Raw genomic sequence first — 27,794 nt, 5'->3', positions numbered from 1 at the left:
CTGCTAGAACTAACACCAAGGACATCAAAGATGACATCACAAATATCATTGATGACATCACAAATATCATTGATGACATCACTGATGACATCACAGGGCCAATTCATGGAATAAATGTGCGCTGAAATTTGTGGTGCAAGTGTGAAAAACTAGCACGTGCGATTCATGGAAGGCCCTGCGCGTGTTTTTACCGGGATGTGCGCCAAAATCGCGCGTGGCGCACACATCAAAGCAACATCCCGAACAATGTGTGCGACGCGCACACTGAAAGCGCACACACCAAAAAGGGGGTGGAACACAGGGCGGAACACGCGGAATGGGGAACAACGCGTGAAAATGAGGGCGTAACTGGGGAAGTACTGCTGGGAAATACGCGGAACACCAACACACACGCGAACAACACGTATTCATGGAATCGATTGGGGAAATCCGTGCACGCCAAAAGACACGCACGGGCGTAAAAACGTCCACCACACGAAGGCAGGCAGAAGCATCCCCGTGCTGTATAAAAGTGCGCGAAAACAACAAACACGTATATACAGCTACGATGAATGTCCCATTTCTCGCAGCACTCATCGTGGGACACCGCAGGAGGAGGAGGAGAATAGCCAGGCACCCGCATTCTTTTGCCCAGGACCAGCCTTTTTGGGATGACTGATGACCAGGTCTATGGCAGGTATAGGTTTCCACCTCATATCATCGTAGACCTGGTCCAGGAGTGGGAGGATGACCTCACATCACCCACCTTGTGCTTCCAAGCACTGAGCCCCTTTGGAAAGGGTGCTCAATGTACTGCATTTCTTGGCCACTGGGTCATTTCAGTGGACCACTGCCATAGTGGGGGTGGGGGTGTCTCACAGCCCACGCAGCCTACACCAGGTGTTGGCAATCATGACTGCGCGACCCTCAGTCCGCAGGCACATATACATGCCCAGAACACCCTCAGAAAGGCAGGCCATGGTCCAGGACTTTTACAAGGTGGCACACTTCCCCAAAGTGCTTGGTGCCCTAGATTCCACCCACGTGGCCCTACGTCCACCTAGGGCCAGAGAGAATATCCATTGCAACCGCAAGCACTGGCCTTCCATCAACGTGCAGGTTGTATGCGATGCACAGGGGATCATCACCTCTGTCTATGCTAACTATCCTCGGTCCACCCATGACAGTTTCATATACAGAATTTCCGCCCTGAGCCGGGACCTGGAAGCTGTGAAGCATGGCGACACATGGCTCATTGGTGAGTACAAATGCCTGTGCACATGCATGCATGCATGTCACACACAGACACATACACAAACCAAACTAATGAAAACCATTATCACCTCCCCAGGGGACAGTGCCTACCCTCTGAGCACCCACATGATGAAGCCAATACGGAACACCACCACCCCAACCCAGGTAAGATACAACGCAGCCCATATTGCAACCTTGGCCATAGTGGAGCGCACATTAGGAGTGCTCAAGTCACGCTTCTGCTCCCTTGACCGCTCTGGCGGGCAGCTACTCTATGCACCCCCAGTAGTGTGCAGGATCATTGTGGCAGCAGGTGTCCTGCACAATTTTGCAACACGGCGGGGCGTACCGATGGACATGGTGGTGCCCCCACATCCCCAACCGCATGCACAGGCGCTGTGCATGTGAGGGCAAAGTGCACATGGAGGCCGCCCAACTGAGGTGCACCTCACCTTTTGTGGCCTCCCAACCATGGCACAGATGTACTAGCACCAATGGGAGGTGCACACAACAATTGTCCTGGGCAACTTGGGTGAGGAGGAGCAAGTTACGTGATGCAAACAGCACCCCTGTGCTCCTGCAAGGCTGCCTGTGGCCCCTTAGGAAAAATGACGGGTCACGCAATGCTCATGCATCCCAAAAAAGCAAGAAAAAGAGATACGGGACCCCTGTAGCCTATGTGTGTGTAAAAAAAACACATGCAGTACGCTGTGGCAGCCAGGAACACAAAAAATGCATACGTGATCAACACGTGGGCAAGTATGACCGAAAAAAAAGGGGTATGTGACAAACAGGGACACCCGCAGTGGGAAAAATAGCATGCGCGACTCACCGTCTGCCTCGCGTGTAGACAAAGAACGTGTAGGCAACACCCCCGCCAAAAGAAGCAGTACGCACTGCAGCCGCTGTGAAGTAACCGCATGTGAACCCCAACGTCTGGAAAACACATGCACCGCTCGCCTTTCCTCGGAATTCACGCAAACGTGCTGTTTTTCACGTGCCAAATCACTCCGTATCAAGCTGGCTACGCGACAACACACGGAAGACCAAGCTCCTGCCCAGAAGGCCGAATTACTACCCCCCAGATCCCTGAACAGCATCCTCCAAGCCATCTGCTGCTGCTGCCTGCCTGCCTGCTGCCAACAGTGCCCTGCCATTTGGGGCCTGCAAATCAGCCATCTTCAGGGGTCCAGTTGCTGTGACCACCCCTGCTGCAACAGAAGACTCCCGACTGGTGTTCCATCACTCCACAGCCCAGCCCCAGGACCCAGTTGCACACCCACACCTGCCTCGGGGGTTGCCATGTCCGACCCAACACCATCCGGCACCAGTGGCAACCCCGTAGCACAGAGGCAGAGGGCTGCCATCTTCAGTGATAAGGAAGTTGGCATCCTGGTGGAGCAAGTCCTGGGGCATTATGATGCCGTCTTCACACTATCACGCGCCGACAAGGAAGGACGGAGGAGGATCTGGAAGGACATAGTGGGTGCCATCAACGCGGAGGGGGTGGCACCCGTGACATCAAACACTTCCAGAAGCACTGGGAGGACTACAAGTCCAGGACCCTCTAGAAGGCCTGGCGCCTCTTGGACGCAGCGGATGCAGTGGGGCGCTGGATCCACCTTACCACAAAGCAGAGGAAGGTCCTGGAGCACATTCGCCCAGTGCTTCATCATCAGATCCTCAGGATGCAGGCCCGTCTGGAGTCGAGCGGTAAGTGCCCATGCATTACCGTGATTGGCCTGCCGCGAGCGAGGTATGGATATTCCGAGGGGTGCACAGGGAGTTTTATATGTGATTTAGCTGGCGCGAGCAGGGTACACGTATTCCGAGGGGTGCGCAGGGAGTTTTACATGCGATTTCGCTGGCGCGAGCAGGGTACGCATATTCCGAGGGGTCCGCAGGGACTTTTTCACGTGATTTCACTGGCGCGTGAAGGCTGTGTGGCGTTTTTAGCACGTTTCGTGGTTGGGGGCTGTATACTGGTCCACTGGCCTTTGCGCCATGTAGGGGATTTGTGCAATGTTTTTGACGCGCGGGGTTGGGGGCGTAACTGGCACTGCTGCAGGGTCACTGCGCCACTCTGTGCCATGGCTGGTTATGGATGTAAGTATCCATGAATACGCTGTGCGTCAAAAAGGGTTCTGGCGTACGCGGCTGGCGCAAGCTGGCGCACGCACACTCTGTGCGCCAGCCGCGTGTGCCACTTATGCACTTGATTCCATGATTTACCCCCCCACATGTCTAGGCCCTTCTTTTTTGTTCACTGCCATATCTAGGCCAGGTGATTTATTTACTGACAGTCAGAAACATAACTTTCAAAAGGTATTACATTTATAGATATTGCTATTCTCACATGCGCTTACACTACGTTCCTTAAAATGTAATCGCATCTTATGATGTACATATATAGAGGAAGAAGCAGGCCTGGATCACAGCAATCATTTTTGTGCGTGAATACAATCATGTAGATTATACACATTTGCTAATGAAACTTCCTCTTGTTTGCTTACTTTACTCTCCATATATAAGCCCCATATTTGTATGCATTGTAGTCTATTTATGTTTTGTGTGTATTAGTAGAAATATGTAGTAAGTGATGCACTATTAGCTACTTAGTACATGTTTCACAGTACGGAAAAGTCTGATACAGAAGCATTCACCGTTTTATTATATAACTTTGGAAAATTACAAATATAGCACCTCTGTGGTATATGCTGCAGCCAATACCTACATTTCTGTATGAGGAGGTTCCTGTACAAGAAAGAACACTGCAATGGAATGTTCTTTAGAACACTAAATTGCGTAATGAAGTATGCAATTTATTACACATTTCCCGATAATCCCTGATACTTTTTTGCCAACATTACATTCACAACCCCTTGTATGAAAAGTAAATGCACATGTGATGTCATCAGTGATGTCATCAATGATATTTGTGATGTCATCTTTGATGTCCTGGGTGTTAGTCTTAGCAGTGCGCGGTGGTGGTGCGAGTTATGGTTGCTTAGCTTACCATAACTGGCGAATTTCAGGGGGTTTTCGATTTTACTTGTAACCCTAATGTCCTTTTAACAACTTTTTTTATTGAATCTCATAGGTTTTTATTAGTCCAACTTAACCATAACGTCCCTTTAACAATGTTTTTTCAGTGGATTTCATAGGTTTTCATTAGTCCAACTTAACCATAACGTCCCTTTAACAACGTTTTTTCAGTGACTTTCATGGGTTTTTACCAGTGCATGCAATTTTCCTACAACTTACTAATATCATACTTACCAAATACAACAATATTTGTGTCCAATTTACAAAGTGTCACCTTACAACTCTGCCATTTCCCACCTTCTAGAATCATTTGTAACACTTCTATACACTTTTTGCAACTATTTCAACTAGTTTTGCATCCGTAGACGTCTACGAACATCTGACTTCATTGCGGACCTTCCGGACAGTGCCACATGACCACACGCTGGCGCACGGCATGATGATGTGTCCGAGAACCCGTACGCACTTCACGATAAGATCCGTCCTTCGCGGATAGTTTGGAACTACATTTTCTACTGATCTAGGAACTTTCAACTTCAAAATTTCCCTAGCACACCTCCTGCACCTTTTCATACTCATTATCCATTACCAATCTCGTACACAGTACATACTTGGAAGAATTTTTATCAAAACTGCTATTTATCTTAGAAATGGCATCAGTTATTGCCATCCCTCCTCCCCAAGAGCCACCACCAGCACCAGCTGGAGGACCTTCAAAACAAGAAATGCACAGTGCTTTCAAAGACAATGAAGAGGACCAAGACGATGAGGTAGAGGAAGTGCCTACTTCTAGCACCAAGATCGAATCATGGGTGTGCCAGTTCTTTGCTACTTTTGGGAGTGTACCAAAGGCTAAAGCTACTAAAGTGAAATGCACTGAGTGCATAGCGTTGGTCCATTTTTTCATCATTTTGCCTTTTCTCCAAATACGCCAAACATCTAGCTTCCTGGCGACATCGGTTTTGCTTTTCATGGGTTTTGTGGATTTATTCCATCCTTTCTTTTTGGCACACTAACTCACATCTCCTCTCCCAGTTACTTTTCTTTTCCTTCTTTTTCACTCTTACATCGTCTTTCCCCTTTTGTATACTTCCCCAATTCCTGTTTTTTAAGACTTGTACATTTCTCCTCACCCCCCTCTCCTTTTCTTCTTTCAATCTAACAAGTCTCATGCATATCAGGTGCTCCCTGACTATTTCCTTTACTATTTCTATTAGTCGTCTGCATTTACGTTCTGTTTGTAACAAATCCCATTCTGTTCTGCATCTCATGAAATGACTCAGCTTCCATTTTCTCTGCTTAGCTGGCATATGAATTTACCCAATCAACACTACTTCTCCTACATCGCTATTCTCTTCTTGGTCTATTTTCTACCACACTCCTTGACTGACTGGTAAGGGTGGTGGCACAGGCATATCATGTCATTCTTCCTTCTCTCTTGCTCTCCAGTGTCTTTTTCTTGTACTTTTTCCTTCTCCTGAGTATCATTTTATTACATTTTATATACCCTACCCTATTGCTTTTCTGATACTTTCATCTCCTCGTCCTCTTAAAATAGCATTTTTTCTACTTGGACATTTCAGTCTTTATCTCTCTACTATTGATGCAGCTTCTCGTTTCCGTTCTCTATGCCAGTCTTACATCTCAATACCCCTCTCCACCCTACCACATCTTTGGCTCTTCCCTTGTCTTAATGTTTTCTTCTCTTCCTTTTGACTCTTCTGTTACTGCATGTCAAATCTATTTCTCTGACCATCTCCTGCATTCTTCTCAAAGTAACCTGTAGCCCTTTGCTATTCCACATGTAATTTCTTCATAATCAGTCAAACAGATTTTTTTGGTAAAATATACCATAGAAGCGCATACAAATACACGATAAATAAACAATCGTAAAAATTGCAATTAAAAATACAGATGATAATATAAGTCTAAATGTACAATTGAAATGGTAGTATATAATGACAGAATCTGTAAAAGAAAAAAACATTTGATCATTCGATATGTATCAGGTTCTAGAACTCTAAAAGCTTCTAAAACGATACATTGCATATTGTCTAAAGATAGGTCAATCACATTACACCGTTTGTAGCCTGCTTTTTCTAATAGCTAAAGCTACCCTCAGAAAAGAAGGTCCAAGAACCTAGAGGGGATTCTGATATCAAGCTAAAATACACGGCTGGGCAACATTGCCCAATATTAAAATTATGCAACAAAGGAGCAAGTTTACGCCTGTGGATGGCATCATATGCTGAGCAGAAAAACAGAATATGCAAAAGATCTTCCGGTCCCCCATTACATAGTGCACAATTTTCATCCTCCTATCTGGGCACAATGCACTTTGCAGATACCACATTCAGGGGAAGTTTATTTAACCAAGCTCTTGTTATAAGATAGCGTTCATTAAAACGTTTAGAAAACCCAAATATTTTTGTAATGAATTTGAACTAATGATATCGTGGGATCGGTTAGCAGATTTAGCAAGTTCCAAGTATTCCCTTTGCATAGTCCTAGCTGCCTGCAAACCCCACCTATACACCCACAAATCACTGATATTAATAGATGCTGGGTTTACAAATAAGTACTCAGCATTTATCATAATGGACCATTTTTATAATGTGCTGAAGCCAAGGGGCACCCGTAATATCTATTTCAGACCACATCAGATTACTTAGAATTGATTGTATTAAGATCGCATTGTCATTACACCATATATGTAAACAAAGATACATCGGCTTGATTACAAACGCCAAGAAAGGTAAGCCCACCTCTTGGTTAGATGCAACGTTTGCTGAGGACATTGGTAACCCTAACAGCTGCTTGGGGAACTTGTTCTAACTGTAAGTGGGCTATGGCTATGGAAGCAAAACCCCAAAGGCCCATACCGTATTTTGCTGTGCCAATAATTTTCGTCAAATACATTTTTAACATCAATTCAATTGGAGAAGATTTGTAGGTTTTAGCAAAACAAAGAACTCCTCCCAGTGCTTGAGCCATACTATTAGATTGCTAGTGACAAGTGCCCATAGGTGTGGATGTGAAAGTCATGCCTTCATAATTATACAATGAGACTTGATTAATTTACAAAGAAAGAATGTGAGCAGGGCCTGTGCATGGATTTTTGCAACCCTAGGGGAAAAGTCATTATAACGCCACCACACTACCAACTCCATGTTTCCCCCCCCCCTCTCTACCTCAGTGAGCAATTTTACTGGTCAATGGGGGTCACTATAACGGCCTACAGTTGGCATCTTAAAAGAACGTAGGAACTAAACATTAACTTCTTTCTATAAACTCTGCTTTCACTCCACCAGAACCTCCATATTGTATGTGCAGCTACCGCCTGGTTTCTTTGCAGTATCTTTGTCCTGCCTTCACCCGCCTCCATTCCACCATCATGACAACAGTTCCTTAACTCAGTAAATAGGTACAGCACTGGCCGAAACAGCACATACTTTATCCACAAACAAGCATAGCACGTTTACCAGAGGTTAAACCATCCATTACATACAGGAAACGCACAATATGGTTAGCATCACAAAATGTTACCCCCACACAAAGAACAGGCACAGCACAGGAAGCAGCATTAAAAGCTTCACTCGCACACTAGACTTATATTACATCATAGAGAGCAAAAAAACTGCATGCTACAGTCCCACATCAAACATGTACAGCATGTACACAATGGTTAGTAGCAGTGCCAGTAGCCCCCAAAAGGCACCCATGACAGTCGCTATATAGTCAGCAGTGCTACAAAGTTCCCAAAAGCACCAGCTTCCCTCACAAATACAGTACATACAGTTATTACATGGGCAGGACAAGCACAAGTTTCCCCTCACAAATAGAACCGGCATAGCATATCCAAGATGTCCTCTGGCAGGTCTAATATGGACAGCGTCAGAGCAGGGTTTATCAGACTCGAACAGGTATAGCATGGTCAGGACTAATGGAGGTTTTCCTCAGATATCAGTACAGCATGTGCAGGGTCACTGCAAGCTTCCCTAACAACCAGGTATCACTACATCATGGACAGGGCTAGTGCAATCTTACACCTCAAACAGGTACTGAATCATTGGGGAGAGGGCAAGCTTCTCTCACTAACGGTTCAGCATGGGTGAAGGGGAGTTTTATCCCAGAATGTAGAGCATGGACATGGCCAATGCAAGATTCCCTCACAAACTGGTACAGAATGGAGAGAGCCAGTGCATGCTTTCCTCACAAATAGGTACATGGACAGCACGGGCTGAGTCAGGTCAACATTCCCGCACAAATATGAACATGTGCAGCACGGGACGAACCAGTGCAAACATTGCTCTGAAACAGATAGAGCATGTGCAGGGTCGCTGAAAGCTTCCCTCACAAATTGGTACAGCATGGACAGTGCCAATGTGAACATCCCTCACAAAGAGGTACAAGATGAGCAGTTCCATTGCGAATCCACTGGCGTAACGGGGGGCCCGCAGCCCCCGCAGTGCCGGGGCCCTGCCAGCAGATGTCCTGGGAGGGGGCCCCACTTGGAGAAAGAAAAATGGAAAATATTTTTTTCAAAAAAAAATATATTTTTTTCTTTTTGAATTCACCCTACCTTCATAAAGACATTATTTCTGTAATAGAAATAATTTCTTTATGAAGGCAGAGTGAATACAAAAAGAAACTTTCTTATGCTGGAGGCCTCCATGTCATAGGGGGAGGGGAGCCCTATGACTTAAAAAAGAAATAGTAAACCCTTTCACCATACACTCACACAGGCATACACCTATACATTTAAGTGTGCACCCTTTCACCATACACTCACACAGACAGCCACCTATACATTTAAGTGTGCACTCTTTCACCATACACTCACAAACGCACACGTCATGGGGTTGAGGGGAGCCCTTTTACTTAAAAAAATTGTTTCCTTTTGAAATCACTCTGCCTTCATAAAGAAATTATTTCCGTTATGGTTCGGTCCTTAACGGAAATCATTTCTTCTTGAAGTCTAATCCGGCAACAGTTAATAAACGAACACTGAACAAATGGAAAAACTAAATGGAAGCTCATCTTGAGAAGGCACACATCTCATTGGAAATTCTGCTTCAGCGTCCACAGCACGCAAACAAAAGAATAATGCATAATGACTGGATCCTGACAATTCGATTGAAGTCGCAATATCACATGAACCTCAATTGTGATATGGAGGCCTGTCAATCATTTGCCGAACTATCTGAAACTCTTTCCTGACAAGCATATCAGAGACCTGTTTATGCGACTACGCCTCAATTTGCTCTCAACACGTGAACGTCTGCTAAAAACAAAACAAATCTCTAGCGCACAAGCGTTCTGTAGATTCTGCAAGAAGCAAACACAAATTGAAACGCTGTTCCATGTTCTAATGGAATGTGAAGAACTGATGGAAAAAAGAAAACTCTACAGCGGAATGTTTTTGCGGTCAACACTTCAGCTGAATGTAAAGGAAAGATGGGACCAAATACTGTTAGGAAACAACAAGAAATTGATTTATACGATAATTCAATTTTGGAGAAATATTACCAAAGACGATCTAAGGAACTTAGGAGGAAAGAAAAGGAAGAAAAAATGAGTGTTCCTTTTTTTTTTTTTTCCATATACAGATTGACATTTACGAATGTAATGCAGAGAAATTAAAAGTTTAGAAATAAACTATATCATTTTAATAAAAAATAAAAAAATATAAATTTCAATTGCCTAAAAGGTTTGGCGTTTGAATGCAGGTACCAACAGTGAAAAGTTTTCTGTTAGTAATTACTGGGCTCTTAACAGCAAAACCCTGGTGCCGTGTATCATCTGTGTCCTATTCTCTGCGGCAACTGCTCTGAAGATCATCCAGGTCTAGTCAACATAGCCCAAAATTTCAGGTGACGGGGGAGGACTGCTGAATCCCAGTCTTCTCAATAGTGTTGCACCACTACTTGTCTTTAATGCCTTGGCAAACGTCATTACTCCTAGCCCTATTCTTCCTCGTTCCAGTACTTGTGTATGAGGCAGTACTTGTGTATGAGACAATCTGACTCATACACAATACTGGGACGAGGTAGAGGTACATGGAGGTAGTGCCTGACTTAGCTACCTATAATCTTCATTACTCCTAGACCCACTCTTCCTCATCCCAGTAATTACAGATGAGGCAAGGAGCCCCATACGTAAGCTCCGGGACAAGGAAGAGGGACGTGGAAGTAATTCTGGGCCAAGGAGCTGATTTTGGAGGTTGGGGTAGGGGTGGAAGGGAGAGGACATGTGTGTGGTGGGCTGGATTGTGTAACAAATCATAATGGTTGTCCATGTCAAGGCTAAGCAGGCATGATATGCAGATGTTAGTGGCTAAAGAGGTATTTTGGTGCAGCCAGTCTAGTCATTCCTCAGTTTGGTATGACTTTTTTCTTTTATTTTTAACTGGGCATTTCTGATAAAGCAGTCCTGCTAAGTGTAATTTCTCACGGGGCATCTGTGATAAAATTATATGATATAAGCCATTTATAACACACCTGTACACAAGTGATTCTAGGTGCGACAAGACAAGGGAGGGAAGATAGAGGGAGGACAAGACAAACAATCTTACTAGACCTTGTGTCATTCAGATTGTGCAAGTGCGAGACCGAGAAGTGCAAGGGGAAAGGGAGAGGGGAGTGCAAGGGAGAGGGGAGGGGAAAAACAGGGCAGCAATGCTCTGAGTAAGTGCAGCCAGTGCAGTGTGGCTCTGGGTAGTGCAAGGAGAACAAGAGACTGTAGGGTTACCGTTATAGCCCCCAAGTCTGTGGTAGGCCCAGAGGCAGTGCAAGAGTGACTGATCAAGAAAGAGTCTGGACTCAGTGAGAATCAGCCAAGTAACCAGTCCGTACAGCAGACAGGTAGGTCAGGGAGACCAGCAGGCGAGAGAGAGAAAGCAGAGGAGAAGAGGAACATTTTGAGCTGCTTCTGGAACTTCAGGTGGTCCGGCTGAAGTTTGAGAGGGGTAGGGAGGCCATTCCAGAGAGAGGCACCTGTAGAGGAGAGAGATCTACCACCCACCCTCTTCCTGGAGAAGCGTTTATACCATAGAGAGTTGGATGTAGCTGAGCGAAGGGCTCGAGAAGGAAGGTATTTTGGAAGAGAGGGCGCTGGGTGTAGTGTGGGCCCCCCGGCCACAGAAAGCCTTGTGGGCAATGCAAAGCATCTTGAACTTGATCCTTGCCACAACCGGGAGGCAGTGGAGAGATTTCAGGGCTGGAGACATACATTTCTTGGCTTGAGGCCAAGGATAAGTCTTGCAGTCCTGTTCTGGATTAATTGCAGAGGGCGGAGAGTAGAGGAAGGCAGATTGAGAAAGAGGATGTTGCAGTAACCCAGCCTTAAGATAACCAGGGCTCTGGAGACAGTGAGCTTCTGGGGAAAGTTAGAAAGGGAAGAGTCCCTTTGAGGAGGAGCAGCTGGTAGTGGGACTTCTTGGCGACGTCCGAGATGTGAGGAAAGAAAGAGAGACTGGAGTCAAAGATGACACCAAGGTTTTTTGCCTACCAGGAAGGCGAAGGAAGAGGGCCCAAGGTGGGCGGCCAGCATGAGAGAGGGAAAGCAGGGACAGGGGTCCCAATGAGAAGGCTGTCCATCTTACTGGCATTAAGGCAGAGATTGTTGGAGGCGCGCCAATCATGAATCGAGAATGGACAGTCAGGAATGAGCGCGGAGAGGAGCCTGAGGGGAGCCTGAAGGAAAGCTGAGTGTCATCTGCATAACACTGAAAGTAAAAGGAGAAGGTAGAGATCAGATGGGACAAAGGGCCAGGTGAGGTTGAAAAACCAGGGTGAGAGGATGGAGACCTGGGGAACTTCACAGGTATAGAGAGATGAGAAAAGGGCTAAGTTGGACCTGGGAGGGGCAGGCCAAGAGGATGGAGGTCAGCCACTCAAGGGCCTGATCCGTGATGCCCAGGTTCTCATGGAGCCAATTGATCAGGATGGTGTGGTTGACCGTGTCGAAAGCAGAGGAAAGATCAAGGACGATGAGGACAGAAGGAATGCTGGAATCAAGATTAGAGAGCAGATCTTCACTGGTGTTCAGGAGAGCAGTTTCCATGCCTCTGGCAGCTCTGAAGCCAGACCGATGCTCATGGAGACAACCAACAGATTCAGTGTGGAGAGTAGCTGGGAGATGGTCAGCTTTTCCAACAGTTTGCCCAGGAAAGGGGTGATGGCGATTGGGCGATCGTTTGGATCGGTAGACAGCTTCTTGAGGAGTAGGTGCACAAGGGGGTGCTTAAGGGGAGAGGGAAACGTTCCAGTGGTGAAAGATTGATTACAGAAATTGGAAAAGTCTGGGTTGAGGGTGTCAATATGGTCGCTGGTTCTGGAGGAGCAGGGGAGCACCTGTCTGGACAACACTTTCATAGATTGGACTTGTCTAGAAACCTCATCAGGTGTTGTCAGAAAGAAAGAGAAAAAGGAGGAAGAGGGGTAGAGATGGCCAAAGGGGGGCCGAGAGAGGATGAGGGAGAGGAAGAGGAGATGGAGGACAGGATGTCCTGAGTTTTAGCGGAGAAGTGAGAGGACAGAGCCGTACAGAGGGCCTCAAGGGAACAGTAGAGGTAAAGACCACAACTGGATTGACCAGCTCCTTGCCGATTTTAAAGAGTTTGGCCATGTTGTTAGAGTCCACCGAGACGCAAGCTTGAATATGTGTTCTCTTCTTGATGAGTGTTATTGCTTCGACTGGCATTTTGGTGCAACCAGTCTAGGTATGTCTTAATGTGGCCTGGCATGCTTTACTGTAATGTTATTACGTGACTACACTGGTCTACATTGTGCAGCCAGTTGGACATTTTTTCATTGTGGCATTGCATTTTGAATGGCAAAGCATTCATGTTCCTGTGCACTGTTGGTGACTTGTATGTATTGTATTGGTGTTACTCTACAAAACAATTGCAAGCACTCTGGCTTTTTAACCAATTTTTCTCATAAAGTGTGCTGTATATTGCATTAAAACACTTATTTATATCTTTCTCCTAGTGCAGTGTGCGACATACCCCTTCAGCAACACGTTCGTGCGTATTGCTCAAGCGTGATAATCTAGGCCGACCCAGAGTGTAACGCAACCTGTGATTTGTTGCCGAGTTGGGGGGGCACCCTCAGCATTGCTCGCAGGGGGGCCCTCACATTTTGTGTTACGCCACTGTGCGAATCCTGTGCAAATGCATACCGGTACAACATTCTGGGGCCAGTGCAAGTTTCCCCTACAAAAAATGAACAAGAACAACATTGTCAGGGCGACTGTCTGCAAGGACATGGGTAGGTTTCTCTCATAAATAGGTACACATATAGGAGACACAGGAACTGAGCAAGCTTCCCTCACACTCTGGTACAACTAAAGAATGTGCACGTCCAGGGAAAGCTTTCCCTACACGTGGTTACAATAGCAGCATAGAGGCGGTTGCAAGCAAAATTAAAGCTGGGTACATGTACAGCATGGGCTGAGGAGGGCATTCTCCCCTTACAGACCTAATTGGCACAGCATGGCCAGCATCAGTGCACGTTTCATTTACAAAAAACAGACACATCATGGTTGCTGGCTCCACAAATCCTGACACCTTCCATGCATACAAAGCTCTCTGCATTCAGATTCCCCTCTCCTCCAATCAGTAGTTCTTACGGGTACCTGGCTGGAAGAGGGGGAGGTGTAAAAGAAAAAAATAGATTTAGTGCCCAGCTCTCTCCGGTTTTCACCACAATCTCTTTTGGCGTCTCACGAATCCCTCCTGGGCCTTCCTCGAATAGTCATTAGTTAATACCAGTTTTGCTCAAAGAAACAGTTCTCGGCAGTCTATAAAAGGTTCCTCAAAATGTTTCCCCAAAGTTCCAACAAAAAGTCTCAAGTTCCTGAAAACACAAAATGTCTAAATGTATTTAGGTGGAGTGATATTTCACTGATCCCTCTCCACCACTTGGGTTGATCTCTCCTACTTATGTCAACTGTTGGGTGCCTCCGTACACCCATTTTATCTGTTCTTTACCTTACTTATTGGGCCCCTGTGGCTCCTTTGGGTTCTTCTGTCCCAGTTATCTCTTTGGGTTCCGGTGACTCCTCTTTTCGTCTGGTTCTCTTAGTTCTCCTGGGTGCCTGTGACCTTTCTGGAGATTCCTTTGGCCTATATTTCCTTCTGTCTCTCTTGGTTCTGCGGGGTCCCCATGACCTACCTCAAGGTAACTGTGACCCATTATTCCTTCTGGCTTTCTTAGTTCTCATGGGTCCCTGTGACCCTTCTGGAGGTAACTGTGACCCCTGTCTTGCTCTCGTAGTTCTCTTGGGTCCCTGTGACCCTTCTGATGGTATCTCAGACCCTTCTCTAGCTCATGTAGTTCTTCTGCATCCCTGTGACCCTTCTGTTAGATATCTGGGACACCGCTTTGGCTCTCATAGCACTTGTGGGTCCCTGTTACCCTTCTGGTGGTTTGTGTTGCTCGTTTTTCTCTGGCTCCCAAAGCTCTTCTCCTTAGCCCTTTCTCTCTCTCTTCTCTGGTCCATATGCCCCTTGGATGGGGTTAGGGTAGTCCTTCTGTCTCCCCCTCTCGTTCATTCCACTCCTCTTCTCCCTCGTATCTGGGCAACCCCAGTATACCTCCCTCGTATCTGGGCGTATCTTGTACCTGCTGTGTTACAGAGTTTGCTCTAGTGAGGGTCTGTCTGCCAATCAGCGGTAGCATTCTCCACAGCTTGCTGCTCTTCCGTACTGGAGACTAACAGCTTTCATGTTCCATCTCTCTCTGCCTTCTCTCGCTGGTTGGCTCTTTGATTGAGAGTGGAGAACCCGTCCTCCCTTCATTCCCTCCTAGATTCTGAGATTGCTTGCAGGCTCTTGGCCCACCACGTCCTGTATGCGGTTGCGCCTCCAGGTACGCTCCTTTATGCATGGCCTCTACTTCTCAGGCCCCACACTCTGCCATGCTGGTCCGCTTTCATCCACACTACAGCTGGCTCTGCTTTCCTGCAGGGCTCTGCCACTCATCGATGTTCTTAAGCCGGAGTCTCGCATCGGCATACGGTTTCTACTCTTGCATCATTTAGGGTATGTTGACCCTTTATTCCTGCTCCAAGATGTTAATGTTAAAGGATATTTGTCCGGCACACTATCACCGCCGGAGTGGTCCCCTGGCGCTCTGGCGGATCTGAAAGGGGGGGGGGTGAGTTAGTGGCAATAAACTGGAAAAGTGCAAGAGAGCAGTGATGTGCTGTTGGCAGCCTCAGCCCGGTTGGTCTGTTGGCTGGGCTTGGGGTGTTTTAGGGTCGGTAGTCGTTGTGTGCTGTTTTGCAAGTCTATGTGCAGTTTGTTTTGTTGTTGCTGTGTAGTGAAGTTTGTGCGGATTGCTGCGTTTTTAGGCTTGTGGTTGTGTTTTAGAGTTTGAGAGGTGTATGCAGAGGGATGAAATTGTACATGGATTGGTTAGTTGATCTTGCTGTCCCTGCAATTAAAAAGGGTGGACTGTTCACCACCGGCTGTCAAACCTGTAGGAAGTTCAGCACTACCTTGAGACAAACACATAGCAGTAATGTCAGTTTTACCTTGAGTCCAACACATAGATGAAATATCAGTCTTTCTTATTCCCATGTGAGCAGAACATACGTTTGGTATAGGGAGTTCCCCATGGGAATGTGAGTTAGCCCCAGTGATATCCCGCTTTTCAAACCCCTAGGGATGGTTTTGATGAGTCGGCTCACCTCCACAGCCTCAAAGGGGGGGGGGGAGCTACCACTTGGGAAGAAGGGATGAATGCCCAATATTCATCGCAGGAGTCAAAGGGTAAGGTGAAGAAAATGGTGCAGTGAGCACAGCTGTTGGTAGAGAGACACACACACCCCCACACACACCCCCACACACACCCCCACCCCCCACCCCAACCCTCCCCTCATGGGTCACCGGGACCCTTCTGGGGCTAACGGTGACCCCTATCTGCTAGTGGCCTACTAAGCCTATCATGGCTTTAAGTGACTCTAATTCCGAGGGCTATACTTTTCTTTTATTCTCACATTAGCCATAATCTGAAATTACCTTCCAAAATGTTCAATTTGTCCAATGCCTTTCACCGTAAGTTTAATATAACATTGAATGACCCACATAAAACGTTGATAGGTTGAGCAAAATGCTTTTATCCTCAACATGCACATATTCACAGACAGCATGCTTATCTTTGTTTCATAACCTGCACCAGTATACATGTGAAATCCGGTGTCCTGTCAATTGGTCGACTGCAATTTGGTCGACTGCCAAATGGTCGAATTTTTTTTTTTTTATTTATATATTTTTTTGTGGGTTTTCGTGTGGGGAAAGAAAAAAAAAGAAAAAAAGGGGGCTGGGGGGGGGACCCCCCCAAAAAAAACCAAAAAAGGGGTAAAAAAAAAAAAAAATAATAATTCGACCATTTGGCATTCGACCAAATGGTGTCGACCAATTGTCCTGTCGACCAAATGTTTTCGACCAATTGACTGGTAACCGTGAAATCCCATAGCGGTTATGCATTATTTGGAAAGGTAGAATATAAAATTGCAAAGAAATTGGCCAATTGTTGAATGATAACTTTTCTAGAAATGCTAGATAATGTTTGAAACTGCCAGTAAGACGGAGATACTTCTCACTGGAAACCCTTCTCCTGCTTTCCTGCTTTCCGCGTCTGACTCTGCCTCTTCCTTTGCCTTCCTGTGAGGCTAAAAACCTTAGTGCAATCTTCGACTCCACTCTCTCCGTCTCTCCTCACATCACGGACCTTGCCAAGATGGCCCACTACCAGCTGCACATTCTTCCTTTTCTCATGTTCCCCCAGAAGCTCACTGTCTCCAGAGCCCTGGTTCTCTCAAGGCTGGATTAATGCAACAGCCTCTTTCTCAATCTGCTATCCTCTACTCTCTGCCCTCTGCAACTAATTCAGAACAGGACTGCGAGACTTGTCCTTGGCCTCAAGCCCATGGACCGTATCCCTGCAGCCCTGAAATCTCTCCACTGGCTCCTGGTGGCTGCAAGGATCAAGCTCAAGACCCTCCGCATTGTCCTCAGGCCTTTCTGGGGTCGGGGCCTACACTACATCCAACTTTCTCTTACAAAGACTGTCCTTCTCCAGCCCTTCGCCCATCTACCTCAAACTCCGAGGGTCAGACGCTTCTCCAGGCAGAGAGTCGTGGGTAGATCTCTCTCGTCTGCAGGTACATCCCTCTGGAATGGCCTCCTGGTGCCCTCTCAAACTTGAGCCAGACCACTTCCCCCTACACTTTACGTTGTCGCGCTTGCACGATCTGAATGACAAGGTCTACTAAGATTGTTTGTCTTGTCATCCTCTGTCTTCCTTGTCTTGTCGTGCCTAGAAACACTTGTGAACAGACGCGTTATAAATGACATATCACATAATTCACCCACATAGAAAGTATAGCAATTTGCAAGTAGCGTTTCTGCTCAATTAGTGAATTTATTCCTGTATTTTTTTAAAGTTTCATAACTAAATATAGTTCAGCTTGAGAGCAAATGCTGCATCAATCCAACTTCAGACTAGTACTCGGGCGGTCCTTCCATCATTGCTTAAAAAGTAATAACAATTTGTTCATCCTAATGTAAACTTTTAGGAGGACATGTTCTGAAAGCACAGCACACTTTCTCCTATTCTCAGATTGTGTGGAAAAGTCTATTCACCTCCTTGTTGCTGAACTGGCATTGAACCCCTACTCTCTTCCTATCTCCCTCGTGCCCCTACCTGTGAGGTGTGTGTGCTTCGACTGGCCCATACTCTGCCTCCAGTATTTACAGGTGGACTTCACCATACCCATTACCTGCCCGGGGTGCGTGATCAGTTTCTGATATTGTTTTAGCAAGACGTCTTCCTGCTAGCCCTTCATGTTTAGTTTTGGCTATTAGGTGGCACTAAAAATATGGACACTCAACAATGCATGATTCTGTCTTTCTCTAGATGTTTAGAGATGCAGGGACACAGGCTACCCCACCTGTCTACCACTTGCCGGTAGTAGATACAACACACGTTTAACAGATCATTACATATGGTCTAAGAGAGCACCCAATTTGCATGTAACAAATTAACAATTTTTATTTTTCATGTGATTTTAAAATTAGCCTCACTGAGCTATCGTCATAACTATTTCATGCCCGTAGTTGCCAGGAATATCCAACATTTAAGGCATATTAAAAAAACTCATAAAATCATACAATGACTATTTGCATTTAGTTTGTTCACAGTGTGGGTTAGTACAAATGGTGACTTAGAATGTGGTCGTGATGACCAAACATCTGTCTAGTCGACACTGAAATGGTGTTTCTGGCACGTAGCTGATGTTCTAGTGCCGTCTTCAGGATTGTTGAAGTGGACTGAGTAGTGTCACTTATGTGACACACCCAGGAGTGGAACATCTAAAGGTAAGAAGGTTAAAATTAGAATATGGGTGTCTCTCTACAGGTACGTGAGTGCCTGAGAAGTGTGCTGTAAACAGTCCTACCTGAGCCTTTGCTTTTCAATGTCACAGGTGTGCAGAAGATCTATCGTCTTCTTCGCTTGAGGAGCCTTCTGTGTGCCTTGTATTATTGGATCCTATATGGATAGGGTCTGGTCTTCAGCTAGTTAGCTGTAGGAAAAGAGTATAATTATCTAGTGGCGATGTGATCTACTTCTTTACACATCAGTTTGTGTTGTTTATTCACGAACCGCCCTTTTTGGCGGTGGTCGTGAAAAATGACTTGTAGCGTGGTGTATATACTTCTAATGGCCTTTTCCTGAACATTTGCCATTGCTGGCAGTAGTGGTGCACAGTTACATGGGAAAGTGACTAGGAACAGATTAGAGCCGTGTATATGCTCGGTGGCTGCTTAACTTTATCAGTGTACATGGCTAAACACTGATGTGCTGCTATTGTATTTCAAAAGTGCTAGGCAGCCTTGGTACAAGGAGAGTTGCCTGTTGTACTGGCTCGACGTCTATAACATGCATGAGGGGGACTGCTCTAATGCGGCGCTGGAGGCTTACCTGCGTACACTCGCTATCGCTGCTGTCGGTGTCTGTGAAAGCGGCTGCAGTCACGCGCATGCGTATAGACTACTTGTAAAGGCACTTGTTCGTATCTATGCAACCGTAGGACATTTACGCCTGAGCGCGCGAGTAGTGTTGCTGGATGTTCAGACCTGAGGTAAAGTGACTAAATCTACGCTATCCTTATGTGTTAGGATGCGTGAAGCATGTCTATGCCTCTCAAATTCAGGGGACTGGGTGTGCTTGTGGCTTAATGCGGTGTTGAGAACTTGTGTGATGCTCCAGTGTATAGATCACTTGTCATATGTACAATATGGTGGTTACATCCAGAGCTTCATTACGGTGCATAAGTGACTGGCAGGTTACATTACTTTAACCATTGTGATCTTTGCTACATCATAGATAATGGGTACTTCTTTTTATAATTTTTAACACTTTGCATACTTATTCAGTTCTTATTGCAAAATACCACATTCCTTTAATTCATGATTGTGTGTCACATTGGGGTATTATTTCAGAAACTCAGATTCCAGCCACATAGCTTAATCACAATGCGTACGTGACTGGCTGTGTATATTACTTTAGCCGTTGTATTCATTGCTACTTCATAGATTACAGGCACATCTTTCTGTGAAGTTCAACACTTTCCGTGCTTATTGCAGCAAAAAACCAATTTCAGATGTTATTGCAGAATAACACATTCCTTCCAATCATGTTTGTGTGTCACATCGGGGTATTATTTCAGAAAACAGATTCCACTCAATGGACACATTTAAACCGTTTGTCTAAACGGTGTATCCATTTTTGCTCTAGTTTTCTCAATTCTAAATCCCTGTCTCCCCCTCTAGCTTTGGCACTGTTGGTTTGGATGACACACCATTTCAATTTTGTATGCTTGTGTTTCTTTTGGACGAAGTGGGCCACCATTGGTTTGTCCTCTATTGTGTTGTTGAGGCAGGATCTGTGCTTGTAGATCCTTTGTCTGACTTCACGCTTGCTTTTACCTATATATAATAGGTTGCACGGGCATTTGATCATGTAGATGCTCCACTTGGTCAGGCAATTTGAGAATGTTCTGTACTTCCAAATGGTGCCATTGAGAGATACTTCTTTCTGGTCTTGTGTAAGGTGGCAAACTGAACACTTTCCACAGCGGTAATGACCCACAACGGGTGGGAGATGCAAGAGTGTAGATTGGAGTGTTATTTTGGGTTTCATTGTCGGGTATGTGTGTACCAGATGGTCTTTTAGATTTCTCCTTCTTTTGACCGCGAATCGTGGCTTTTCTGGTGTGAAAGAGTCTGTTTGTAACAAATGCCAGTTCGTCAGGATGGTCTTTCTGAGTGCATTGCTGACAGGTGAGAAATTAGTGACACAAGTCATCTTTTCCTTGTGTTCTACTCTTGCTCGTTTGGTCAGGCACTCTGTTCTGTTTGTATTTCTAGCCGTTTTTCATGCTTTTCTGATGATTGCTGCTGGGAATCCTCTACTTTGCAGGTGGTTTTCTAGGTCTTTCCCATGCCGGTCGTATTCCGGTAAGGTGGTGCAGTTCCTTCTAATTCTGAGGAACTGCCCGAATGGTAGATTTTCCTTTAAAGCTTGTGGGTGAGAGCTAGAGAATTTCAACAGTGTATTTTTATCCATGGGTTTGCGATATAAAGTTGTTGTAATCATCCCATCACCTGTACTGAAGATGTTAAGGTCCAGGAATGCCAGGTTGCTGGTGTCGTAGTGCATCGTGAAATTGATGAAACTGTCCAGTGTTGAGCCATATGTGGAATGCCTGCAATTCCGTGATGCTGCCTCTCCAGATGGTGAAAATGTCGTCAATGTATCTCACCCATCCTACTAGGTTGTTCCTGTATTGGTTGTTGTCATTGTATATGAAATGTTTTTCCAGGTTGTCCATGTAGAGATTCGCGATATCTGGTGCAAATGTTGATCCCATGCTAGTACCCCTGATTTGCTGATAGAATTGACCCTGGTATATGAAGTAGTTCTCTGTTAGAGCCAGGCGGATGCATTCTTGGATGAATGAGGTTGGTGTGGATACATCTGACCGTTTATCCAAACATTCTTTCAGTACATGGATACATGGAGTTTGCGGTATACTTGTGTACAGCGCTTCGACATCGAATGTAACGAGTATGTCCTGTTGTGATGTCTGGAGATTGTTCAGATGGTGGATCATGGCTGTTGTGTCCTGGATGAAGGATTTCATTTTTCTGACGCATGGTCGGAGGAAGACATCTGTATATATGGACAAAGGCTCCAGTATTGACCCTATGGCGGAAACTGTTGGTCTGCCCAGTGTATTTTTGTGGATTTTGGGGATGCAGTCGAATGCTGGTATGACTGGATGTTCTTTGCTGAGGAATGCTTTTTCATCCTCGTCGATCCATCCTTGTGTATTGGTGTAAAGCATGAGGCTTTTGATTTCTTCTGCAAGGCGCTGTGTGGGGTTGGTGTCGTTTTTTGTAGAAACGTGTGTCACTTAGTTGTTTGAGGGTTTCTTCTTTATATAACTCTGTGCCCCAAAGGACTATGCTGCCTCCCTTGTCGGCGGGTTTTACTAGGAAGAGGCCATTGGTTTCAAGGTTCTTCAAGGCTTGCCTTTCTGTCTTTGTTAGATTGTATCTATAATGGTTTTTGGTTTTGAAGACGTTTTCCACTTTTCTCAAGATTCTATTCTCAAAGGTAAGGATCTCCGGGCATACCATAGATGTGATGGGCGTGAAGCTGGATTTGGGGTTCAATCCTGTCGTGGTGGGGTCTTTGTCTTTATCCCCTGTAGAGTTCCGGAAAAAATACTGTAACCGTATCAGTCGAAAAAACTTTCTCATTTCAACCTCGGTGGTAAAGCGATCTGCTTTGCCTTTTGGAACGAAACTTAGTCCTTTACTGAGAAACGTTCAAAAGAAACACAAGCATACAGAATTGAAATGGTGTGTCATCCAAACCATCAGTGCCAAAGCTAGAGGGGGAGACAGGGATTTAGAATTGAGAAAACTAGAGCAAAAATGGATACACTGTTTAGACACGGTAAAGAACAGTTTAAATGTGTCCATTGAGTGGAATCTGTTTTTCTGAAATAATACCCCAATGTGACACACAAACATGATTGGAAGGAATGTGTTATTCTGCAATAACATCTGAAATTGTTTTTTTGCTGCAATAAGCACGGAAAGTGTTGAATTTCACAGAAAGATGTGCCTGTAATCTATGGAGTAGCAATGAATACAACGGCTAAAGTAACATACACAGCCAGTCACGTACGCATTGTGATTAAGCTATGTGACTGGAATCTGAGTTTCTGAAATAATACCCCAATGTGACACAAAATCATGAATTATAGGAATGTGGTCTTCTGCAATAAGAACTGAATAAGTACGCAAAGTGTTAAAAATTATAAAAAGAAGTGCCCATTATCTATGATGTAGCAAAGATCACAACGGTTAAAGTAATGTAACCTGCCAGTCACTTATGCACTGTAATTAAGCTCCAGATGTAACCACCAAATTGTACATATAACAAGTGATCTATACACTGGAGCATCACACAAGTTCTCAACACCGCATTAAGCCACAAGCACACCCAGTCCCCTCAATTTGAGAGGCATAGACATGCTTCACGAATCCTAACACATAAGGATAGCGTAGATTTAGTCACTTTTACCTCAGTTCTGAACATCCAGCAACACTACTCGCGCGCGCAGGCGCAAACGATCTACGGTCGCATAGATACGAACAAACACCTTTACAAGTAGTGTATAAGCAAGCGCGTACGCACAGCAGCGGTAGCAAGTGTACGCAGGTAAGCCTCCAGCGCCGCATTAGAGCGGTCCCCCTCGTGCATGTTATAGATGGCGAGCCAGTTCAACAGGAAACTCTCCTTGTACCAAGGCTGCCTAGCACTTTTGAAATACGATAGCAGCCCATCACAGTGTTTAGCCATATACACGATAAAGTTAAGCAGCCACCGAGCATATACACGGCTCTAATCTGTTCCTAGTCACATTCCCATGTAACTATGCACCACTACTGCCAGCAATGGCGGATGTTCGGGAAAAGGCCATTAGAAGTATATACACCACGCTACAAATCATTTTTCACGACCACCGCCAAAAAGGGCGGTTAATGAATAAACAACACGAACTGATGTGTAAAGAAGTAGATCACATCGCCACTAGATAATTATACTCTTTTCCTACAGCTAACTAGCTGAAGACCAGACCCTATCCATATAGGATCCAATAATACAAGGCACACAGAAGGCTCCCCAAGCGAAGAAGACGATAGATCTTCTGCACACCTGTGACACTGGAAAGCAATGGCTCAGATAGGATTGTTTACAGCACACTTCTCATGCAATCACGTTCCTGTAGAGAGACACCCATATTCTAATTTTAACCTTCGTACCTTTAGATGTTCCACTCCTGGGGTACATAAGTGACACTACTCAGTCCACTTCAACAGTCCTGAAGACGGCACTAGAACATCAGCTACTCACTACGTGCCAGAAACACCATTTAGTGTCGACTAGACAGATGTTTGGTCATCACAACCGCATTCTAAGTCACCATTTGTACTAACCCACACTGTGAACAAACTAAATGCAAATAGTCATTGTATGAGTTTTTTGAATATGCCTTAAATGTTGTATATTCCCGGCAACTACGGGCATGAAAAAGGTTATGACAATAGCCCACTGAGGCTAATTTTAAAATCACATGAAAAATAAAAATTGTTAATGTGTTACATGCAAATCGGGTGCTCTCTTATGTACAGACCATATGCAATGATCTGTTAAACGTGTGTTGTATCTACTACCGGCAAGTGGTAGATAGGTGGGGTAGCCTGTGTCCCCGCATCTCTAAACTGTTATATTCCCTCATGACATAGGCCCCCCTTATTAAAAAAAGAGGGCTCTCACCCCCTATATATAGAACATTTCTGTAGATGTTTACATCACTCTAGTTGCAGGATTGATGGGGAGGCTTTGTTAGAAGATGGTGCTGATATTGGTTTTAGAGGCCTTAAACGTATGCAGAGGCGTTGCAAGGGGCGGCTGAGGGAGCTATAGCTCGGGGTCTTTTCGTTGCAGCCCAAGATAGAAGCTGATCGGTTATAACCAAAAAGGCTAGCTAGCCCCCAATCCCAACAGTCTCAAAATTAGCATAGCCCCAGATCTTTTCCAGACCTAGCAACACCCCTGAACGTATGTGCACACTGCCTCACATGATCTGAAATGCCATGAGAGAGCGGGCAAGGGTTTCAGTTTGAGCATTGGTAAAAGTCGGTATTTCCTTGTCGCATTTTCTTTCTCTGGAGCTATATTTAGAATCAGGTAGGCTGGGACAAGCAAGCAATGCCCATTTGCCAGGCCCGGCCTGATGGAGACAGACACTCAAAGAGTATAGTCCGGGGCTCTGAAGCTAGCACCATAAGACCTGCAAACACATGTCTTATCACAGAGCCTTTCTTATGCAAGATGAGTCATTTACAACTGAAAGACCCGAAACTGCACCAGTTCCTGTTCACTTCAAACTCTGTTAAAGGGTGTTAACAGATAAATCCCCTTTTATAGATTTATTATATCCATGATGTTGACTAGCTTAACATTCAAAAAAGGTTATCTTTATGTAGATAGTGAATTGTTAACATCAACATATGCAATGCAAGTGCATAACAGGGAGCTGGAAGTTTGACACAATCTGTTAGTGTCTGAAAGTGGTGAAAGTACAGTGTTGTTAAAAGGAAATGTTCCAAGCTTGTGTTATTTTGCATTCTGGGACTTAGTTTTCCTTCAGGATGTGAAAAATAACGCTACACTGGTATTCTTTTAGCTTAACATCTTTCTATATGGAGGTATATGTCAGGTTGCTCCAATTTCACAATGTCTGCATGTAAACACTATACAACAGTATTATTGTAGGCCTTCAAATTCCAAAATTAAAATATTTGTACCAAAAAAAGCTTGGTAGGTGTCTGCTCAAGTGCTTACATTGTATAGTGGGTTAGACTACCTGCTTCACTGTTTAGCCAAACTGTGTGATCTTGGACAACTAATTTGATATAAATGCACACACTGGAGTCCTTATAAGTGATTAAGTTCACACTATATGAAAAAAGACACCCTACCAATGGAGTAGGTTTAATCATTTTAGGGACAAAATCCTTGTACTCCTCGGTTAGTTCCCCCTGCCCCCCAATGCCGTGATCTAGGATTGCATTATTGTTGCATTGGCCCTAGCACAGTACCATATCAATAACATTGACAGGCAGATAGATAGTCTAACCAGCCATTCAGTGCACCAGAGATTTGAGTTTATCGGGGAGTGGGGTGGGGCTACAGCAGAAGCTGCTTTCATTTCTCTAATACAAAGATTAATTGCAGAGCTGGTGGAATTAGGTATCCTCTTCTTCATTAAATTGGCTGTTATTTTAAGTATCATGCATTTCAGTGGAATACGGGACTTTTCAGAATGTGCTATGCATTACACAATCGAAGAGATAGACAAAGACACATCAATGGAAGACCTGCAGGAAAAGATGATTGTTGCTCTTACCTACAGATTGCTAGTCTGCTTCTACTAGACTTTCTGCATTTAGGGAGCAGGAGGGGCTACACCTGGGAGGTTTCTGCTTGGACTTCGAGTTGTAACCTGGGATACATCAGTCCTCACAGCTCCCAATCGTGTTTTGGTGATTCCTTCTTCAAATGTTGGTCTGACAACATCTACAGTTCGACCTTTGGTCGAGACTTTTTGCATCGCTTTCTTCTTTCCTGCCTTCATAGTATTGCTGTTCTTCCAGCACAACAGAACTGCTCATGATATTGTTTCAGGCACCACTGTGGTACAAAGGAACCAAATTACATGATGCTCCTTGAACCCTTGCTTCGTTTCAAAGCCACGAACAGCGACATTTGTGCGAACAAGACCCTCCATATTTTTGCATGATAAAGTTACTGACTGCAAAGCGACTGGGAGAGTGTAATTTTTACGTCACATCCTGCATCAGTGTTAATACTGGCTGAACATGCCAACGACTGTTTGCAAGGGAGCTAGCTCTACAGTACATTTTACATTAAAAATGTTAAGATTTGAAAATGTAATCGTTGCCAAGAAGCGCTGGTCTTGCTTTCCACTTGGAGGTGCCATCTTGTATGTCTAAACATGTTTTGGTATCACCATGAAAGTGCGCTACCCAATCCTGTTCAGAAGGGAGCGCAGCATTGCTGTATCCTTTCATAAAATAAGCGTATGGGTGAGTGGTTGGAATGATGGTCCCTGAAAGCACTTTGAGGGCAACAAACAGAACCTGGCTTCCGGTCCTGCTGCATCCACACCTAATGTATCCTCGATCACTTTTATGGGTAATCCTTCTTTACCCGGCTTCTTTTAACTCTTACAGAGGAGAGGCAGACTGGAGGCCTAGTCCGGCTTCAAGCTTTGATCACCCTTGGAATGGTAGCCGTTTATTTGTTCATCCAGCCTCCAAAGCTTTAATAGACTTTCAATCAAAGAGATGGCCGTTCATCCTTAAATGTCATGTACAAAACAACGTGCCATACAGCTTTGGACGAATTGCCAACATTCTTCTTTCAGGAGCCAGAGAGGGAAACAAAACGAGCCTGCTCCTTTACAGACATAGAAAATATGTCCCTGGACGCCAGGTTTTTGATAAGTGAATTTTCTTACGAAAAAACAAACAGAAAACAAACAAAAAATTGACAGGCAGATAGTCTCACCAGCGATTCAGTGCACCAGAGATGTGTGTTTAGCGGGAGGGAGGGACTGCAGCAGAGCCAGCATTCATTTCCTCCCCTGCTGCCAGTCACTGAAGTAACTTGAACCTTTCAGAATTGTGTCCCAGCGAAGAATGAGTGAAACTAGTTTCTATGCTCTGTTATGCTCTTGAATCTGAATAGCATGCCTTCTTCCATTTTCACGGTTTCTAGGCGCCTCAGGATCTGCAAGAGGTAGGGTAGGGACTTAATTTAGTAGTGGGGAGCAGGAAAAGATTGCTTTGTTACAATGTTAATGTGTGCAGCTCTAAAAAGATAAGGCTCTCTGTGCGGTGTATAGTTTTTAGATATGTTGTGAGCTGTATGTGGCAGTGGTTGATGTGCACTACAGGTTGTGAGGTAATTGTTTGGTTGTCTGTGGTGTCTGTCAGAGCAGTGCTTAAGGAGTACGGAAAGTTATGTTGATGAAACTGTGATGGGTTAGTGTGGTGTTCTGGAAATGAAGTGCACCTTCTGTTGCTGTACGTTTGGTGTGACCGTTTTCTCTCAGTGGCAAGATTGTTTGTCAAAACATTCATATCACAACTTTGTGTATGATCCCGCTTAACACAGTTAACTATATATTTATTTAGGTTTATCTTACTCATTTCATGCATACCAATATGCACAATAGGCATACCAACTATGGCAACCTTGCATGGCAATAGAACTCCCTGCCAACAGACTTCAAACATCAGAAAGCTACTCCTCTGAAGCCAATATATATATATC

The 27,794-nt window shown here is 44.9% G+C and overlaps 1 protein-coding gene and 1 long non-coding RNA gene across 3 annotated transcripts in view; one reads left to right on the top strand and one right to left on the bottom strand.

Moving 5' to 3' along the window:
• The window catches only part of LOC138528594 (myelin-associated glycoprotein-like), an 889,265-nt gene that overhangs the window by 436,397 nt on the left and 425,074 nt on the right, over positions 1-27,794 (top strand). The window lies entirely within an intron of this gene.
• Positions 1-27,794, bottom strand: part of LOC138528605 (uncharacterized) — a 100,339-nt gene that overhangs the window by 8,466 nt on the left and 64,079 nt on the right. The gene's annotated exons all lie outside the window — the stretch shown is intronic.

The sequence above is a fragment of the Ambystoma mexicanum genome, chromosome 1q (assembly GCF_040938575.1).
Source record: "Ambystoma mexicanum isolate Mex_15411 chromosome 1q, UKY_AmexF1_1, whole genome shotgun sequence".
NCBI lineage: Eukaryota > Metazoa > Chordata > Amphibia > Caudata > Ambystomatidae > Ambystoma > Ambystoma mexicanum.
Note: the sequence above shows the minus strand (reverse complement) of the source record. Positions and strands in the feature narration are given on the sequence as shown.